This window comes from Pseudorca crassidens, chromosome 18 (genome assembly GCF_039906515.1).
Source record: "Pseudorca crassidens isolate mPseCra1 chromosome 18, mPseCra1.hap1, whole genome shotgun sequence".
NCBI lineage: Eukaryota > Metazoa > Chordata > Mammalia > Artiodactyla > Delphinidae > Pseudorca > Pseudorca crassidens.
In genome coordinates this window covers 11,069,216-11,085,032 of record NC_090313.1, presented here as the reverse complement: position 1 = coordinate 11,085,032, position 15,817 = coordinate 11,069,216, and the positions used below count along the sequence as shown (strand labels likewise).

At 43.8% G+C, this 15,817-nt stretch overlaps 1 protein-coding gene across 3 annotated transcripts in view; it reads right to left on the bottom strand.

Moving 5' to 3' along the window:
- GGACT (gamma-glutamylamine cyclotransferase) overlaps nt 1–10,484 on the bottom strand; it is a 46,535-nt gene extending 36,051 nt beyond the window's left edge. For 2 of the 3 annotated variants that reach the window (XM_067713379.1, XM_067713377.1), the window contains exons 1-2: nt 10,376–10,484; nt 5,581–5,745 (exon numbers count right to left, since the gene is read on the bottom strand). The gene's annotated coding sequence lies outside the window, so the exon portion shown is untranslated. Of the gene's footprint in view, nt 1–5,580; nt 5,746–10,241 lie in introns of all 3 variants that reach the window. The other variant, XM_067713378.1, reaches the window with a different exon arrangement.
- Nucleotides 10,485–15,817: the final 5,333 nt, after the last annotated feature.

The following is a 15,817-nucleotide window of genomic DNA, read 5'->3' as shown; positions in this document are numbered from 1 at the left end:
GGGCCCGTGAGCCATGGCCGCTGAGCCTGCGCGTCCGGAGCCTGTGCTCCACAACAGGAGAGGCCACAACAGTGAGAGGCCCGCGTACAGCAAAAAAAAAAAAAAAAAAAAGGAAAGGACTCCTGGCACATGCTATAACATGGATGAACCTTGAGGACATTATACTAAGTGAAATAAGTGAGTCACAAAAAGACAAATACTGTGTGATTCCACTTTATACCAGGTACCCAGAGTCATCAAATACATAGAGACAAAGAAGAATGATGGTTGCTGAGGGCTGCAGAAAGAAAGGAGTGGGGAGTTGTCATTTAGTGGGTACAGAGTTGCAGTTTTGCAGGATGAAATAGTTCTGGAGATCTGTTGTACAACAATGTGACTATACTTAACACTACTGAACTGTACACTAAAAATGATGGTAAATTTTATGTTTTTTTCAACCACTATTAAATATAAGAAAATTAATTTTTAAATGATGCACCATGTAGGCGCTCATAATAACACAGGGTCATCATGCTGATTCATTATGGACTGTGCTGCAGATAGATCTATGCAGCCTGCAGTCCAGAGCCAAACCCGTATTCAGGAGTTGCTCTGGAGTCCTCTTTCTTGAAGAAATATCTCCGATTTTTAAAAATTCATCTGGTAAAGCAAAAAGTGGAACTTGATATCTTTCACTAAATATTATTTGCCATTACCATTGGAGAATTTTAAGATGTTAAAATAGGAAGAAACTTTAGAAATTACTTTTTAAAGTAGAATAAAGTGAAATCTAGACTTAACCGTACTAAATTATTTGCCTAAGATCATAACTACAGGTAGAAATTATAAGAGCTGGAAAGAGAAACCATCTCCTGGCTCACTCTACCATCCACTTCTATCAATACAATGGACTTTAGCTCTCCAGAATTCCTCACCTCTGAACTGCACTATTTAATACGCTGCCACCAGGGGGCAGCAGGTGTATTAGCCTGGTGTTACAAACCCAGGACTTAAAGCCCCAATACATTTCCATTATGCCTTCCTCCAACCCTCCTCCAAGAAAAATATACCTAAGACTTAATGAATGTCAACAAGCATCAAATTTAAAGAACAGCCATAACAACTCTTAAAACAAAGACTTGGGTCCAATGGAGGCAACATCCTTACTAATCCTTCAGTATGTTTGACTTACTCCAATCCTAATTGATGTAAGGGTCAATTCACATTAGTTTTTTTTTTCTTTTTTTGGGCTACGTTGGGTCTTCGTTGCTGCGCGCGGGCTCCCTCTAGTTGTAGTGAGAGGGGGCTACTCTTTGTCGTGGTGCGCGGGCTTCTCACTGCGGTGGCTTCTCTTGTTGCGGAGCACGGGCTCTAGTTGCACGGGCTTCAGTAGTTGCGGTGCGCAGGAGTCCGTAGTTGTGGCGCACAGGCTTAGTTGCTCCGCGACATATGGCATCTTCCCGGACCAGGGATCAAACTCGTGTCCCCTGCATTGGCAGGAGGATTCTTAACCACTGTGCCACCAGGGAAGTCCCCATATGTTAGTTTTAAACCAAAAATGACTTAACCACAGAAACCCATGCCTTTTGTTTACATTTTGAACCTAATTTTCCTAGTATTTGGCCTCCAAGGCTTTAGACCACAGCAACCTCAAGCCCATCTGGCCACCTGTCCTCAATCTCCCTTCCCCTGTCAGGCTCGGCTTTTCTTTCTGATGCCCTATGTCACAAGGGAAGGTCTGTCAATAGGTCTAACCCTCCAGCAACGTTTCAGAAGCAAAAGCAGAGAGGTTCTAGTCACAAAACAAAACCTATATGGATACCATTCTTCCAATCAGATGACAGTAATGTCCACTCTGTTTAAACGATAATACTACTCACTGGAAGCTCAAACCACAGCAGCTAATGGGCGAGACCTGAATTTAAAAGACAGGCCCTCCCTCAGCAATGGCCTTGTCCACGCTGAGACTTCACAGTTTCACCTAATGCTAGCGGTGAGGTGACGACAACAGCAGGAACATACTGGAAATCAGTCCAGGAGTCAACTCCACACTTTCAAGCAACAGTGACCAGTGACCATGGTCCCTAAATCATCCAAGGGGAGATGTATGAGCTTTATTTCACAAATTTCAAATGGTTTTCTTCCTTGAGCTCGACATGCTTTAATAAGGAAAAAGGGATTGAAACGCAAGCTTTTTCTACTGCCTCAGACATATGGAAGCAGTCCATTTTTAAACTACAACAGTGTTCACCACAGCTAAAAGGCATTCAAAGAAATGACTCTCTGCTTATGTCCATTTGCTCTCGTGTCATTAACTATGCACCCATCAATGTAATCCAGCATAAAACTGACGGGAAGAGCAATCACGGCACTAACGGTAAAACAGGAAGGAGACACGCACAAGATACACATGTACGCGGTGATACACTGGATCACTGCAAAATGGATCATGCACCCAGACACTATTCTGTAATCCTCTGCCAACTATGATGTGGCAGCTGGTGAGATTCAAGAAAGACCTTATCTATACAAAATAATCTGGTTTTAATTTACTTATTTTCCAATATAGAATATTTAACATATTTAAATGTAGAACATCACCAGAAAACCAAAAATATTTATAAGATATATAAATTTAATTCAGTAACATTCAATTTATTTAAAATATTTGAGCCTTAATTACCCCTTCCTGCCACTGTCATCCGCACTTAGGAGGATACAGCAGATAAATTAATGAAAATTATTAATATTTCTACATCTCATGATGGTTTTAATAATTTACGAGCATTAAATGAGTTTTGAAAAGCATTCTTTAAGCCCTTATTTTTGAGAAGAATCACAATTGCTTTGAATTACTCTTTCTCCCTTGATTTGGTTTTCTGCAAAGTTAGATGCAGATTATAAAAGCCTAATAAAAGCTGTGAGGGGAAATTAGTACATCTTCGAAATGAATAAAGAACAGTTAGATGGCATTCTTCAGAGCATTTATGAAGAATAAGTCACTGTTTTTTTTTTTTTCTTGTCATTTTGTTATAAACATTTCCAGCCCTTTTCAAAAGCAGAGCACAGTAAGCCCTCGTGTACTCACACAGCATCAGGATACATGCACCATCCTGGGTTTGCCGTACCTGTTCCATTTGCCCTCCTTTCTTTGTTTTTTGAGTTTTTGTTCGTTTGCTTGCTTCTGGAGAATTCTGAAGCAAATACCTGAAACTATGTCATTTCACTCCTAAATATTTTGGTACTGAATTTTACTTAAAAGTTTAGTTTTTATTTTTTTAAATAAATTTATTTATTTATTTATTTTTGGCCGAGTTGGGTCTTCGTTGCTGCACGTGGGCTTTCTCTAGTTGCGGCGAGCGGGGGCTACTCTTCGTTGTAGTGTGCAGGCTTCTCATTGCGGTGGCTTCTCTTGTTGCGGAGCACGGGCTCTAGGTGCGTGGGCTTTAGTAGTTGTGGCACGTGGGCTCAGTAGTTGTGGCTCGCGGGCTCTAGAGTGCAGGCTCTGTAGTTGTGGCGCATGGGCTTAGTTGCTCTGTGGCATGTGGGATCTTCCCGGACCAGGGCTTGAACCTGTGTCCCCTGCATTGGCAGGTGGATTCTTAACCACTGAGCCACCAGGGAAGCCCAAAAGTTTAGGTTTTTAAATAACTACAATCTTACCTAACAATGAACAAAAAATCGTTAATATGCTGTATTCATGTTTCCCCAGTTGTCTAAAATAGCCTGTGTGGCTGATTTTTTCAAAGCAAGATCAAAACAAAGCTCTTTCATTGTCTTTGCTTTGTATCTTGCTGAAGTCTCTTTTAATAATAATAGTGGATGTGTGCCATCTTAGCTTAATTCAGAATGCTCTTATTCTTATGTCTACCTTCTATTTTTAACTCAGTGTTTTACAATAGTTGCATGCTCTCATGCTTTCATTCTTTATTATTAGAATTTATATAAAGTAAAATGACCTTTTTTGTTGTATAGTTCTATGAGTTTTAAAGTTGACTGATTCCTGTAACCATATAGAGCAGTTCCATCACCAGAACTACCCAGCCCCTTTCCTGGCTGGGTGCAGGGAACCGTGAGCGGGCAGGGGGCCAGGGCGGGGGGGTGGGGTGGGGGTGTCTGAGGGACGCAGCGCTGCTCCCTCTCAAGTGGGAGATGCAGAGTCGAGAAAACACATTCTCCTCTAGAGCCTCCAGGAGGGGACACAGCCCCTGATTTCAGCCCAGTGACACCCAGCTGGACTCCTGGCCTGAAGAACAGGACAGTCAATCGGGGTGGTTTCAGGCCATGGAGTTGGCGGCACTTGCTCTGGCAGCACCAGGAAACTAAGACAAAGTCAAACCTGCTTCCTCTAGTCGCCCAGCCCTCGCCTGGGCCCTTTCTCTGCTGTCACCTTGCCCTCCTCATTTCGCCACAAAGGAGGGCACTTTTGATTAAAAGATGTGTTTTCCATGTCTCACATCTCCACTCAAAAGTCTGCTCCTCTGAAAAGTTCTCCCAACCCTACTCAAGCAGCCCAGGCGAGGTCATGACCCTGCTCCATACCTCTCTCGGCACCTGCTCCTCTCCCGTGGTCCTGGCTCGACTGAAGTTACTGTATTCTCTTCCTCAGAGTCTACACCTGAGCATTTACGAAATGCTAAGTACCACGCAAAGGAATTTTCGTGCGTTTTCCCATTCAAGCCGCCCCAAAACCCTATCAGGTAGACACGATTATTATCCCGCATGTTTTAAATTAAAAAGTTCAAAATCACCCAGCCAGTATGTGGCAGAGCCAGGTTTTGAAGCCAGGCAGTCTTAACACAGGAGGTGGTGTCCTCAACCATGACATGAACATCTGCCTCTTATGTGAGAAATATACGTTCCGAGATCTTGTGCCTTTATTGACAAAACACTCCCAGTATTCAGCACACAGTAGATAATAGTTGCTGAATACGAATGGGACAAAATGGCTTTTCCGCCTATTGTTCTTTTTTTTCAGAAAACTTTTTTATCTTGGGAAGTCAAATATATACAGAAATAATGATATAATGATTCCCCCAAATACCCATCTCCCAACTTCAAGACTTATCAATGTAGGGCCCATTTTAAAGCCAAAATATTATAGTCTTTGGTAGAAAGAGCCCCCTTCAGTATTCTTTTTCAGAATCACATGTTCCTAGTTTTCATCATTTATCTGTGTTAACACAGATGTTTAAAAAAAGATCTTGAAATGGGCAGGTCTTTCTAAGCAAAACACAAAACAAGGAAACTGTAAAGGGGAGATTGACATTTTTTCCCTATGTTAAAATTAAATGTTTCTGCAGAGCGTAAGTACTGTAAACAAAGTAAAAAAAAAAACAAAATGGGGAAGTAGTTGTAACATATATGACAAAAGATTAGCACCCTCAATGCATAAAGAATTCTTACAAATCAGTAAGAAAAAGACCAAAGGCACATTATCTGGAAAAATGTGTTCAGGGAAGAACAGACAGTTTCCCTACTATTCCTAAAAGACAGAAAGACAGGACTTCCAACTGACACTCTTATCAACATACTTCCTCTGGTGCTCTACAGTTTAAGAACAGCAAACATTCCAGAACAGAGGAAAAAAACAACTCTCACCTGTAAGCTTGTTTCTTCAAAACCGCGTTGCCCTGGAATCCCACATCGTAGTGAGTCTGAGTCTGAAAAGCGTTTGACCTCAGAATCCTTCTGAACAGGACACCAGAAGCCGTCCCGCCTCACAGCATGACCAGAAGCCCATGGACAAGTATCCAGTTCTCAGTCCTGCCAGGGGTGAGATGAAGAGAAAGGGGAGTGAAGAAAGCTGAGAGTTTAAGAGATGAGGGGCTTAAAAGACAAAAGCACTTCACCCAGCCCCTCGGATGGCATCTCAGAACTTGGGGGTGGGCCATGGAAGGAACTGCCTTCAGTGCAAAAACGTGATCCACCAGCCCGAGGGGCCGCAGGATGCCTAGAAGAGCAGTAAGCTCGCACTGGCCTAGCAGAGGGGTTCAAAATTCTGGACTTTCTTGAGAAATAGCAGCTACGTCCTCTCCTTCAAGTAAGGAAAATGAGAATGGAAAATAAGTGTATCTTCAGCCATCAGGCAAAGCTTATTTTAGGAACATGGAGCTTCCTGAATGGGGGTTTCCGAGTTTTTTGAAGCCATAAGTTTATTAAAAAAAAAAAAATTCGAACCACCAAACCACATCTGAAGTATACTTGCCATGAATGGTGACTCTGACTCTAATTAAGCCTTTAGATCCACCTTCCAGTTTACAGGAGATACAGGGGACAGAGGAACAAGCTAAACCACACTATACAGAAAGCTGAATAAATCCAGAATGAGAGCCACCCACAGCCAACCGAGCAATACCAGTAAATCACGGGCATTAAAGAAGCCCACAGGACTGCTCTAGACCAGGATCGGCAAACTTTGGCCCTCAGATACCTGCTGCCTGCTGGTGGAGTTTAAAACAAATAACTTTGGAAACAAAATTTTATTGGAACACAGCCATGCTCATTCACGTTCATATCATCCATGGCTGCTTCTGTAGGACAACACAGCTGAGTGGCTGCTTCTGTAGGACAACACAGCTGAGTAGCTGCAATGGAGCCCACATGGCCTGAAAAGCCTGAAGAGTGAGTAACTGGCCCTTTTCATTAAGTTTGCCAACCCCCTGTCCTGGATTAAGAGGCAACAGAGACTCAACAAAACACCACGTGTGTCCCATTCTGATTCACACAAACCGAAAGTAAAAGTGCATTTCTGAGGCAATCAAGGAAATCTGTGGACTGGGTTTTAGAAAACATTAAGGAATTATTGTCAATTTGATTAGGAGGTGACAATGGTATTATGCTTATACAAGAAAATGCCCTTTTCTGGAGGTGCACACCACACTGCTTAGGGGTGAATATTGTTATCCGCAATTTAAACTGCTTCAACAAGAAGATAAAGCAGATATGGCCAAAAAGAGAAATCATTTTAACCAACTGTTAAATCTATTTGATGGATATATGGAAGTTCATTATACTATTCCCTTTACTTTTATATTTGCTTTAATAAAAAGGAGGGGAAAATCAGAGCTTTGATCAAAAAGTAGAATTTATCTCCAGACAGCCCTTCTCTCTAGGCAGGCCTCCCACCCTCCTTGCAGAGTTTCGCCCATCTCTCTCACAATGGCTACCTTTTAAACTTCTTACCTTGCTCCAGGCATCCACCTCCAGGAATGCCCGCCCCCATTCCACTCCTCTGCCTATAAAACTTCTACTCTGGGCCCAAGGTAAAGCCCAAACGTGACCTCGCCAAGTCCTCCGGAGGGAATTCATCTCCCTGGGCTCCGACTGCTGTTGGGCATTTATTATGCTTCATCCTCCTTAACATTTTAGCTATTGACCATGTCTATTACCTCATGATGCCATACAAACCCTGAGACTTCCAGTAACTTGGTCTTCTCTGTAAACCCATTGTGTGTGGTGTGGGGTGGGTTGGGGGGGGAGGGAAGGTAATAACACCTTTCACAGAGTAAGCTCTGCCTACACAGCTCTCAGATCTAATCAAGGCAAGGCTGACTTGCCCTGAGCAGTTTCACCGACCCAGAGACCTTCAATTAAAGACCAAATTCCTGTTAAACAAGATGCTGGCCCTGTTTTAACCAACACTCTCTTAATAAAATCTCTAATCTAAGGGTTACCTCTGGATGGAGGAGGTTCTAGAAAAGACTGCTAAGATCACTTGAATTTTGTCCTCCTGTTATCACCTTCCTTGGGACCAATCCGTCTGCAAACACTGCAGCACTCACCTCCACGCCGGCCTGCAGGGGTTGCCCTACCCCCTCGGAAAGGCCCGGCTGACTGTGGGTGCAAAGCCCTTCAATGACTCCACTTGGAAGAGCTGACCCAGATTGGAACGTTCAAGAGAGCTTACTACATAAAATAAGAGGGAAATGTACAGGTAATTAAAAAACTTAAACAGTATCGGCTTCTATCCCTGCTCTATTCTATATACTTCCTACTGCGGCTACCTAAGGCCAGCGTGAATAACCACCTTCTCTAAGACTAGTGCTAGTCGTCAGCACCCTTGTTTTCGAGGTCAGCTAGTCCAAAACCCTTCTGTACAAAGGTCCACCAATTAGAAATTAATTTACCTTTGCAAACTCAGCGTTTGAAATACAAATGCTCTCTACCCGGGCAGCCTGCTTATTCAGGGACTTCTGGCTTCTCCTGGGAGTCAGTTCAGGAAAACAAGGCATTTGGGGAAAATGAGGGCAACCTGCGGGGGCTCTCCACATTAGCATTTCAATTAATTGAGAGAGACCAGGGAGAATGTCTTCAATTACAGGAAAAAGTACATAAAAACGTGTGTGTAAGACCTACTCTTGGGCTTCCCTGGTGGCGCAGTGGCTAAGAATGCACCTGCCAATGCAGGGGACATGGGCTCGAGCCCTGGTCCGGGAAGATCCCACATGCCGCGGAGCCAACTAAGCCCGTGCGCCACAACTACTGAGCCTGCGCTCTAGAGCCCGCAAGCCACAACTACTGAGTCCACGTGCACAGCTACTGAAGCCCGCGTGCCTAGAGCCCGTGCTCCGCAACAAGAGAAGCCACCGCAATGAGAAGCCCACACACCACAACGAAGAGTAGCCCCCGCTTGCCACAACCAAAGAAAGCCCGCGTGCAGCAACGAAGACCCAACTCAGCCAAATATGAATAAATAAATAACTTTATATATAAAAAAAAGACCTACTCTTTATATTGGTCAATCCAACTGACTTAGAGACCTTTCAGTTTTTGAGGGTTTTTTTTTAACATCTTTATTGGCATATAATTACTTTACAATGGTGTCTTAGTTTCTGCTTTGTAACAAATGAATCAGCTATACATATACATATATCCCCATATCTCCTCCCTCTTGCGGCTCCCTCCGACCCTCCCTATCCTACCCCTCTAGGTGGTCACAAAGCACTGAGCTGATCTCCCTGTGCTATGCGGCTGCTTCCCACTAGCTATCTATTTTACATTTGGTAGTGTATATATGTCCATGCCACTCTCTCACTTCGTCCCAGCTTACCCTTCCCCCTCCCCGTGTCCTCAAGTCCGTTCTCTATGTCTGTCTCTTTATTACTGTCCTGCCCCTAGGTTCTTCAGAACCATTTTTTTTTTTAGATTCCATATATATGTGTTAGCATATGGTATTTGTTTTTCTCTTTCTGACTTACTTCACTCTGTATGACAGACTCTAGGTCCATCCACCTCACTACAAATAACTCAATTTCGTTTCTTTTTATGGCTGAGTACTATTCCATTGTATATATGTGCCATGCCTTCTTTATCCATTCATCTGTCAATGGACACTTAGGTTGCTTCCATGTCCTGGCTATTGTAAATAGCGCTGCAATGAACATTTTGGTACATGACTTTTTGAATTGTGGTTTTCTCAGGGTATATGCCCAGTAGTGGGATTCCTGGGTCGCATGGTAGTTCTATTTTTAGTTTTTTAAGGAACCTCCATACTGTTCTCCATAGTGGCTGTATCAATTTACATTCCCACCAACAGTGCAAGAGGGTTCCCTTTTCTCCACACCCTTAGAGAGACACTTTAGTTTTTAATACAGGATTTCTCCCTGGGACATTGAGCAAAATTAATAACCTGCTTTGAGAAGACGTGGCCACAAGTCTCATTTTCTTATCAGTTCAATATTAACAGTCAGCCTGGAGTCAGAAAGGTGTGTTCAAAAAACCGTGCACCTATTTAGGGTTTCCAGTGCAGGTGCGGTGCTCTTTGGCCAACAGAGTGAAAGCTCAATAACCATATTTCGTAATCAGGCAGTAAGAGAAATTTCTCCAAAAACTCAGCTGTGTCACTAACGGCTCCAAAGAAACCTGAGCTCAGAAACTGACAAACGCCAGAAGTTTTGTTTTTTTTCTTTTGCAGCTTCTGGTCTCCTCGCAAACAAGAATCTCCAGTTAAAAACAGAATTTCTCTAAAGCGTCAGCCTCATTATACTGCAAGATCCTTTTAAAACTACCTTCCTTACTGGGAAGGGGCAGCGTGCACACCTGCAGGCAGTTCCCAACTCTCCCTGCCCCCCGTCGTTCTGGCGGTGGTGGCGTCCGCCTCGCGCCGCGCGGAGCAACGTGTGGACGCGCGTAGCGGCCCCGTGTCCCCTCCCTTCCAGCTGGTCCCACAGACGCCCGCGTCCCTTCACGGCCCAGGCTCTGCCCCAGCCCCTCGGCGCCCCCCTCCGCCGCCCCTCCCCGACTCTCCCTCCCCGACTCACGCGGGCCCCGGACTCCGCCCTGGCGCGACGCGCCGGCAGCAACACCCCGAGTCCCCGGGGCCTCTAGGGCACCCTCGCGGCGGGGACGGGGGCGGGCACAGGGACCCCGGCTCGGCCCGAGCCCAGCTCCTCACCTGCCTCGGAGCGCGGCGCCGTCTGGGAGACCGGGCCAGGGGGGCGGAGCGGAAATCCTGGCCGAGGCTGGCGCGGCCGCCCCGGGAGGCCGCCCCCGGCGGCGCCCCCTGGAGGAGGGACAGTGTACCTGCCTGCACGGGCCGCGTGCACACCTGGGCGCGGGCCGCGTGCACACCTGGGCACGCGCCGGGAGCCAGACGGGCGCACACGCTCTAACGCGTCCCACCGGGGCGTCCAGGGTCAGCCTTTTGAGTCCATGTTGGACCCCGATACACCTGGGGACACACCGCGTCAGATATACACACACACACTCACACGCTTAGAAATGAGCCAACACCTGGGGATGCATCCTGTCGGGCAGATGCACAAGGTGATGACCAAGGCCTCACACTCCAGCATCCACTCTCAGCGCCGATACCATACTGGATACAGATAATCATATAGTCTTGATACTGCCACTTATTTACCAATTCTCCATTTTCAGTTAAAACTGTGGTTGTAGGGGACAATGGAAGTAATGACTTACCGTCTGTTCCTGGATCCTAGGACTGAATTTGAGCCCCAGAAATTAGAGGAGTGAAGACCAAAAGCGGAAGGAGAATTTTTTCTGGAGACTGTGTTCATTCTGGGCTTAAGCAATGCTACTTTGGGGACCCAGATGGCAAGAACGGCATAGCGAGAGAGAAGGGGCCCCTTCTGCCCCTCCCCTCACAAGTACTAGTCGTTGGAGTAGCAATAATCCCCCTAACTCACTGTCCACCTTTCCACTTTCTCATGTATGTGGGCTGGATCCACGTGGTTTTTACAATCTGATTTCTATTCAAACATTTCCAGTAATGCTGATGTGGTTGTGTTTTGAACAGATTTTCCTAAAGAAATCTAAAAGATCAGATTCATAAGCTATAATTTTCAGAGTTCTTTCTTGTTTGGGGAAGCTCATGATTAAATTTATTAAAAATCTTGTCTGGTATATATATATATATATATGTATATATATATATATATATTTTTTTTTTTTTTCGGTATGCGGGCCTCTCACTGCTGTGGCCTCTCCAGTTGCGGAGTCCAGGCTCCGGACGCGCAGGCTCAGCGGCCATGGCTCACGGGCCCAGCCGCTCCGTGGCACGTGGGATCTTCCCGGACCGGGGCACGAACCCCTGTCCCCTGCATCAGCAGGCGGACTCTCAACCACTGTGCCACCAGAGAAGCCCTGGTGTATATTTTTAACATACTATTTTTAAAGAGTAGCAGTAGCATCTTAATTTTTTTCAAAAGGCAGAATGGTTCCATTTTATTTATTTATTCTTTTTCTTTGAGGGAGGAAGATCATGTCAGCAAAGGAAAGTGTAAGGAAAATACATGAATAAATAATTCTTCCAATAAAGGAAAATTAAAGATGGTAACAAGATGAGTGTTAAAGTGCATTTAGTGCCAGATAAGGCTGGGAGAATCTGATCCAACATAGATTAGGGTCTGTGGGATGAGATCTTCAGTTTAACTGTCAAAAAAATAACCCATAGACAAATAGAATAGTAATTCTCAAAATGTGGTCCCAGATGGGCTGCATTAGCAGCACCTGGAAATTTAGAAATGCGAACTCACAGGCCACACCCCAGACCTTCTGAATAAGCAACTCTGGGGAGTGGGTCCAGTGAAAGAAATACACTTTAACAAGTACTTCTTTTTTTTTTAGATGGTAATTTATTTTTTTCCAGTTTTATTAAGATATAATGGACTTAGAGCGCTGTATAAGTTTAAGGTGTACAGCATAATGATTTGACATATATATCATGAAATGATTATCACAATAAGGTTAGTAACATCCATCATCTTATATAGATACAATTAAATAGAAAAAAATGTTTTGTGTGATGAGAACTCTTAGGATTTACTTTCTTAACAACTTTCATATACAGCATACAGCAGTGTTAATTATATTTATCATGTTGTCCATTACATCCCTAGTACTTATCTTACAACCTGAAGCTTGCAGTACCTTTTAACTACTTTCATCCAATCACCCCACCTTCCACCCTCGGTAACTACAAATCTGATCCATGTTTCACTGTTTGTTTGTATTTTCTTTTGTTTGTTTTTGAAGTGTAATTGACCTACAACACTGTGTTAGGAAAAAAGTCACAGTTTCTCAAGGAAACTGATTGGTCAGTGTAGACAAGTCTTGGCTTCAGTTTAGGTTTGGTGGGTTACACAGGAGCCCTTAGCAAGCCAATTACTCTGGTGGGTTTTAGGAACTGAGTTGACTCATGGAGGCCGTCAGTTGCATGCAAATTGTATAGGTGAGTCCCTCACCGAAAACGTTTTAGCCCACCATCAGCTGTTTTTCTGGTCTGTTGCTCTGCGGTCCACAATCTCCCATACCCTCCAGACTCAAGGTCAAGCAGCTGGCAAAAAGCTATGCCCGGGTTCAAAGCTCGGGCACAAACATTTCCTTTATCAACTCAAAGGATTTAGACTAACAAATTGTCTTTCAGTGGAATTATCCAGTTTGGCCATTTTTGTTTTCTAAATACCAGCAGGTAATTGCCAAGCTCTGTTTTCTAGACTTTGGTGTTAGATGTCTAATTTATATTTGACTGAATGCACTGCTACTTAGTATTATGCAAAAGAAGTCAACTTCATCTCCTTGTTACCCCTCCCACATGTCTCCAGAATTGCAAGGACCACACAATAGATGGGAAAATGTCTTCTGCATCTCTTGAAAAGATGCTTATAATGTGAAATAAGCAACAGAACCAGGGTGCTACATACAGAGCTTCAAGTCTAACTGGATAACACTATAAAATCTACTGAAATATTATCAAATTATTCTAGTAAATTATTACAAATAATCATCTTTGGCCCTAAATAACCTGCAAACTAAATCCAGCCCACCATTTGTTTTTGTAAGCTAACAATGAGTTTTACATTTTTAAGTGCTTGAAAAAAATCCAGAGAAGAAATAAAACTTCATGACACATGAAAATTATGAGATTCAAATTTCAGTGTCTATAAAGTTTTACTGAAAATACAGTCATGCTGACTCATTTATGGGTTGTCTATGGCTTTTTTTTAATAAATGACCTTTTCTTTTTTAAAAAAAATTAATTTATTTATTTACTTATTTTTGGTTGTGTTGGGTCTTCGTTGCTGCATGCAAGCTTTCTCTAGTTGCGGTGAGCGGGGGCTACTCTTCGTCACGGTGCGTGGGCTTCTCACTGTGGTGGATTCTCTTGTTGTGAGGCACGGGCTCTAGGCACGCAGGCTCAGCAGTTGTGGCTCGCCGGCTCTAGAGTGCAGGCTCAGTAGTTGTGGCACATGGGCTTCAGTAGTTGTGGCTCGCAGACTCTAGAGCACAGGCTCAGTAGTTGTGGCGCATGGGCTTAGCTGCTCCGCAGCATGTGGGATCTTCCTGGACCAGGGCCCGAACCCGTGTCCCCTGTGTTGGCAGGCAGATTCTTAACCACTGCGCCACCAGGGAAGTCCCTCTATGGCTGCTTTTTTGTGATAGCAGCAGAGCTGAGTAGCCGCCACTGAGACAAGGTGGCCTGACAAGCTGGCCTGCAAAGCCTAAAATATTTTGTCTGCCCTTTTACAGAAAAAGTTTGTCTACGCTGCTCCATAGTCTTTTGCTCCAGTCACCATTAAAATCCCTGCCTCTTCGTTCTGTGATAGTTGATTTATAACTGTCTCCCTCCTGGACTGAGTTCCATGAGGTCAGACCTGTCTCCTTTGGATGTTTCCAGCACTTCCCACCATGGTACCCAGAGTAGGTATTCAGTAATATTTATTTCATTGAACTTTATTTTTTGATCATTTCCCCTAGGTAAATCAATATGAACTTGACAAAAAAACCAACATAGGATCCATTAATCAGGATAATTTAGAAAATTTGTATGTCACAAAATAGAATAAAAAAATTCTGCAAATAATGGGATTCCTTGCTTCCATTTTCTAAACCAGGTTCTAAAAATTTGCTGTTAAATTTGAAAGTGGCAGAGTTGTTTTTTCCTTGTCATTCTGTTGAGTTATTTCACTTAGTACAACAGGTCTCATTGCTAAACAATTTCCACGGCAAAGAAATTAATGAGAGGAGAAAACCAACCTCATGAAGCTAGGTTCATTCACGTTAAATGCAATCCTGGTATTTCTGGAATTATTGTTTTAAAGATGATGTGCGCTGCTGTCAGATATTTAAAAATAAGGCACTGACCTTTTCTCCACAAAAGATAGGCAATATCTTGTCTAAAAAGGCGACAGAATTTTCCAAGCAATTGCGGTTCAGATGGTTTATGCTCTTCTTGCCTACCTTCTGTAATTTTTGGAATAACAAGCAAAGACCAGAGTAAAGCACTATATGAGATATATAACTGGAGGATAACTGAAAGAACTCCCAGAAGAAAGTAATCTGACCGACCAGATATGCCATCCACCATGGAGGAAGCTAATCACATTGCAAAGAGGCCACAAACCAATCTCTAACCCTGTAACATTGCTGCCATTGCTCTGCTTAAAGCCAGAATCAAGTTATTTGGTCCTGCTCTCCAAACAGCAACTTTTTAAAGGAGATAATGGTGGACATTACAAGGGGAAATGTGGCTTGATTCCCTTGAGCAATGTGGACATTACAAGGGGAAATGTGGCTTGATTCCCTTGAGCCGTCGATGCAGGAAATGAACACATATTGAGTGCTCCTATGTGCCTGGTACGTATGACTCTTTCCTCACATTACCCTTTGAACCATAGTATGAAGCAGATATGATCATTCCTGGTCTACATATGAATTGGCTCCATGAGGTTCAATAACCCATTCAAAGACATGCTGCCAGGAAATAAAAGTGTCCATATCCAGCTAAACCTGAAACTCATGCTCTTTAACTTAAGGGCTAAAACAAGGTAGCTGGGTCATATGTGCTGAAATGTGTGTCATCTGCACTAATAATTCTATTTTGGAACCTCTTTGTTCAAAGTGCTAGTTCCAATGGATAACGCTGTACGTATGGTTCTACCCATGAAGAGTTTTCACATACATGATCCCATTTGATCCATACCCCTGCATTGCACAATAAAGGCCAGGTAGAGAATTTCCTCCACTTTACAGATGAGGTAAAGAGGTTGGATGGCCTGACCAGGGTCATAACGATTAACTGTGCCCTGTCTTAGCCCAATCAAATATCTCCAGTACAAAACCATCATTGGACAAAGTCAGATTTATTGGCTCATTGCCATGGGGGAGACCACACACCCATGGAGCCCTGAGATGCCTCACCAAACAAAGATGCAGTTAGGAGGTTTGGGGGGGAGGGGGGAGGAATTTAAAGGTAATAGTGTTTTTACAGGCTGAAGGCAAAAGAGGGATGCGTGCCAATGGTCAGTATCAGGTCTGGACAGCAGAACAGACCCAGGGGCTTATGTACTTAGAGACTAAAAGTTTTGATAGACGT